A 5126-nucleotide genomic window follows, 5' to 3' on the forward strand; every position below is an offset into this window, starting at 1 on the left:
CTTAATTCTCCGAGATGGAATCCACACAGGTTCCAGGCCTTGTCCTGGTGACACACAAGCAAACCCTCTTCCCCATGTGATTAACCTTCCTGATGACCAGATATTAGTCAATGGGTCCTGCCACCATATCAGCGGCTGTGCATCATTAAAATGAGTCACATTCTTAGACGAGGCTTGAAAATGCCTCTCAGCTGCTGTATCTGTAGCCTGTGCAGATACATTCAAAAAATTAATAGTAAATAAGGCTTTATTTAAAATTGTTTGTTGCCCTTGGGTGATTCCCCCTTTTTGTTTTTGGAGCATGTTTTTAAGTAGTTGGTTTGCTCTTTCAACTATTGCTTGTCCCTGGGGGTTGTAAGGAAGTCCTGTAGAATGTGATATAGACCACATATCGAGGTAGAATCCATTGAGTTCTCTTAAGAAACTGCAAAATGGGATTTTTCGGATAGTGATTATCAATTTTTCCAATATAATCAGCAAAGGCAATTTGCCAACTTACACAATTTTGGAAACAAGCCTGAATTTCTTTAGTAGTTAAATTAATAATTATATGTGAAGGGTCAGTTCCAATTAAATGCTTACTTCGAGTTCTTCCCTTCAGAACCAACTGAGTTAATAATTCTAAATAAGGTGACAAGGATTTTACCATAGTATTTGCTAAAAACAACCATTCCACAATTCCTTCATTTTGCATTAATATCCCTGTAGGTGAATGAGGAGAAGGTAATATAATTAATTGCAATGGCTGATTAACAGTTACTCTCTGTAACTGAGAAGAATGAATTTTATTTTCTACAAGTTTTAGTTCCTCTAAAGCAGCTGATCTTAAAGTTCTTGGACTATTTAATTTTGAATCTCCTTTTAACAAAGCAAATAGGTTAGACAGTGCATAGGTGGGGATCCCTATGCATGGGCGAAGCCAATTAATATCTCCTAGGAGTTTTTGCAAATCATTAAGAGTTTGGATTTGATCTGACCTCAGTTCCACCTTTTGTGGTCTAATAGTTGTTCTATCAACTATTGTGCCCAAATATTGATATGGGCTATGCATTTGTACCTTTTCTGGAGCTATTTTAAGTCCTGCTCTATCAAGGCAAAGCTGCATGCTAATATACGCAGAAGTAAGTAAATCTTGATTAGGAGCAGCACACAAGATATCATCCATGTAATGGATAAGATAACAATTAGGAAATTCTAGTCGTACTGGTTCAAGGGCTTTAGCAACAAAATTCTGGCAAATAGTAGGGCTATTCAACATGCCTTGAGGTAACACCTTCCATTGAAACCTTTTTCGAGGTTCTTTATTATTTAGTGCAGGCACAGAAAAAGCAAGTTTTTCTTTATCTTTGGGATGTAATGGAATGGTGAAAAAGCAGTCTTTCAGATCAATAACTATTAAAGGCCAATTAGCAGGGATCATATTAGGTGATGGGAGGCCTGATTGTAAGGCCCCCATTGGTTGTATAACTGCATTGACTGCTCTGAGATCTGTTAATAAACGCCATTTACCAGTTTTTTTCTTTATTGGAAATACTGGAGAGTTCCATGGGCTAAAAGATTCTTCAATACGTCCTTTTTCTAACTGTTCAGTCACTAATTCTGTTAGAGCTTCTAACTTTTCTATGGTTAAAGGCCACTGCTCAACCCATACAGGTGTATCAGTTTTCCAGGTCAATGGGATTGGTGCTGGGGGAAGCAGTAAGCTTTTACGAACAGTGGCCACTAGTGAAAAGACTGATATCCAAGACCTTCTCTATTTGCATTACCTTCAGCTGGAATGGGAAATAGTTTCCCTTGATGATATTTACCAAGACCTAACCCTGGCTGATATCCTTGATTTATTTGCATTTCTTGACTTTGCATACTATAAGTATCTATCGTTGGAATGTGGATTTCAGCCTTCCATTGTTGCAATAAATCCCTTCCCCATAAATTAATGGGAAGGTCTGCTATATAGGGTTGTAAGTGGGCTGGCTGCCCATCTGGGCCAATACAAGGCAATATTTTAGCACTTTGCTGCAAGCCATGAGCTCTACCTAAACCTACCACTGTAATGTCTGCAGGACAAGTAGGCCAGCGAGAAGGCCAATGATTACTGCTTATAATTGAAACATCAGCACCTGTGTCTATTAATCCTCTAAAAGCTTTTCCATTTATAGTTACTGAGCACGTCGGGCGTGTTTCTAAAATTTTTTCAGAGAGGAAAACTCCAGCCTCTCCTGTGCTTCCAAAGCCTTTCGTTCTCCTTACTTTTGTACTATTGCCAATCTTATAATATGGCAGAATAAGCAACTGTGCTATTCTGTCACCTGGATGGGCTTTCCATGGAACCGAAGTTGATATCATCACTTTAATTTCTCCAGTATAATCATTATCAATCACTTCAGTATGAATTCTAATTCCTTTTTGTTTTTCAGTTTCGTTTGGCACTGCACAAGCCCATCGGTCCTCTGATGGACAGGCTTCTTCATCAAAGCTATCATTTGAGCCCTCAAGAGCCCATAGAGGCTCTAATAGAGGCTCTAATACTGACTTAATCAGAGAACACATTTGACCAAACAGAACCTGGTACTGGAGTCCCTTTAGAATGCAATTTTTTAAGTTTGCTCCCAACCTTATCCCTAAGTACATAAACCCAGTGTTAGCCTAAAGAAGGAAACTATATACAATATTCTCAACTATTTACAGAATTTCTAACAATCGACCTTCACTTGCTTTTTACAAGACCTTCACTTGCTTTTTACTCCACCTGCCCTTAGGAGCTGCCGTAACAGGCATACATCTGGTCGATATTAATCTGAACTTTATTTCCCATATTTTACCCCGAACACAAACTACCCAAGAGATTTACTTACTGGCAGGATTTTTTCAGAGGCCTCTTACTCTCCTCTTGGGGGCTTCACGGCACTTCCCAATTCTTTACTTTTATCAATTTCACTTTCCGTGAACCTTCGTCACTCAAGCCTTTCGAGCCCCACGTTGGGCGCCACTTGCCGAGACCAGCTCGGCGACTCGAGGCGAGTGACGGGTGCCGCAAGCTTGAAGAAGACACAGACACAGACTGAAGAGAAAAGTGGGACCGGGGGGCTCAAGACCTCTCGGATCAAGAGCCCTGCTGACTCATCCCAGGTTGCTTTTATTGAGTTCGTGGGCTAACATTCTCAGGTTACACTCATAAACAGTCAAAGGCCTCACATGATTGAGGCAATTATCTTTGTTTACTTCCTGGGTCTGAGTTGAGCAGGTGTGGATCTGAGCTGGGGGTGGAGAGCAAAACAGCCCTGGGGGCAGGAGACCTCTCTCAGATATTAGGGGTCTGTGCCCCACCCGTGTTGGCCCCTCTGCGACTGTGCCTGTCTTAGGTTGTTCCTCCCTTGAGGAATCTTACCCGTCTCTGGCTAACCAGTCATCCTCTAGGGCCAAACACAGTGATATAAGGAAGGTTCTATGCACCAACCCTGTTGGCCCCTTTGCGGCTGTGCCTGTCTTAGGTTGTTCCTCCTCTGAGGAATCTTACCCGTCTTTGGCTAACCAGCCATCCTTCAGGACCAAACAGGGTGATATTAGTCTCCATGCCCCGCACCCTCAGCTCCTCCACTGCTCAAGAATCTCATCGCTCGGCCCACATCAAAAAGGTTCCCGAATGTCTTCCCACACAGAGCAACTAAGCCCATGCACCACAACTACTGAGCCGGTGCTCTAGCACCTGTGAGCCACAACTACTAAGTCTGTGTGCTTCAACTACTGAAACTCTTGTGCCTAGAGCCTGTGCTCTGCAACAAGAGAAGCCACCGCAATGAGAAGCCTGCGTAATGCAAGGATGAATAGCACCTGCTCGCGGCAACTAGAGAAAGCCTGTGTGCAGCAACGAAAACACAACGCAGTCAAACAAACAAGCAAAAAATCTAATTACAAAATGTTACAAATTGTATGATTCTGTTCATACACAGTTCCTGAAATGACACAATCATAGAAATGGAGGATGTACAAGGGTGAATCAAAAATTATCTGCACTCTGGTTATATTAAAACTTCTGTTAGGTGTGCTGTCTTATCAGTGCTTTCAGTCTCCCCAGTCACTGCTACTGTCTCCCCCGTCACTGCTGTGCTGATGTGAATGTGTTACATCAGTTCATTTGTAACTGTGCTGTGAGCAAAAATGGATGCGCCACTTGTGATCTGTACAAAAGAAGAGCAGCGGGCAGTGATTCATTTTATTGTGGTCTGAGGGTGTACCTGATGCCATTATTTATCAAAGACTTTGTGCACAGTGTAGAGAAAGTGTTTTGTCGTGAAGAACTGTGTATGAATGGGTAGAGAAGCTCAAGGAAGGTCGCACAAGTGTTAGCCATCAAGAAGGAGTTGGATTCACTTCTGATGAAGAAGTGAAGACAGTACATTCATGGCTTGCAGCTCAGCCTAAAATAGTTTTTAATGAGGGAATATGAAAGCTTGTTGACAGATAGACAAAGTATATTGAAAAGCAAGGAGAGTACGCTGAAAAATGATGTATTTGTCTTTTCTAAAAGTTAATTAAAATAGATTCTACAGCCAGAGTGCAGATAATTTTGCACTCACCCTTGTATTAGTGTCTGCCCAGGGTTAGGAGCAGTTGGGGCAGCAGGGAAGGGATTGTGGTTATAAGGTGCAAAATGAGGGATATCTGTGCTGATGGAAATGTCCTATTTCTTGCCTGTGCTAATGTTAATATTCTGGCTGTGATATTGTACTAAACTGTACCAGGCATTACCATTCATGGGAACTGATTAAAGCAGACTTGGGATTTCTGTATCACTTCTTATAATTTCATGTGGGTCTGTAATCACCTCAAAACAACAAGTTTAACTAAAATAATAAAAGGAAATGTGAGAGTCAAAAAAAGGAAAAAAAAAAGGAAAAGAAACCAAGAAACAAGAAGAATTGGAAGAATATGTATGTTTTGAATTTAAAGCCTGTAGCAGATATTTCATAAGAATTTAAAATGCTATCCTAAAGTTATCTAGTGAGATCACAGATTAATCCCAGTGGATAAAAAGTTTACATTGTTTTTACAGATCTGAAATAAGTGAGTAAAATTTCCTTAAATAATAATCCATAGAAAATCATATGCAAAGGAAGCCCATGAAT

This window comes from Hippopotamus amphibius, chromosome 6 (assembly GCF_030028045.1).
Source record: "Hippopotamus amphibius kiboko isolate mHipAmp2 chromosome 6, mHipAmp2.hap2, whole genome shotgun sequence".
In the NCBI taxonomy this organism is placed as follows: Eukaryota; Metazoa; Chordata; class Mammalia; order Artiodactyla; family Hippopotamidae; genus Hippopotamus; species Hippopotamus amphibius.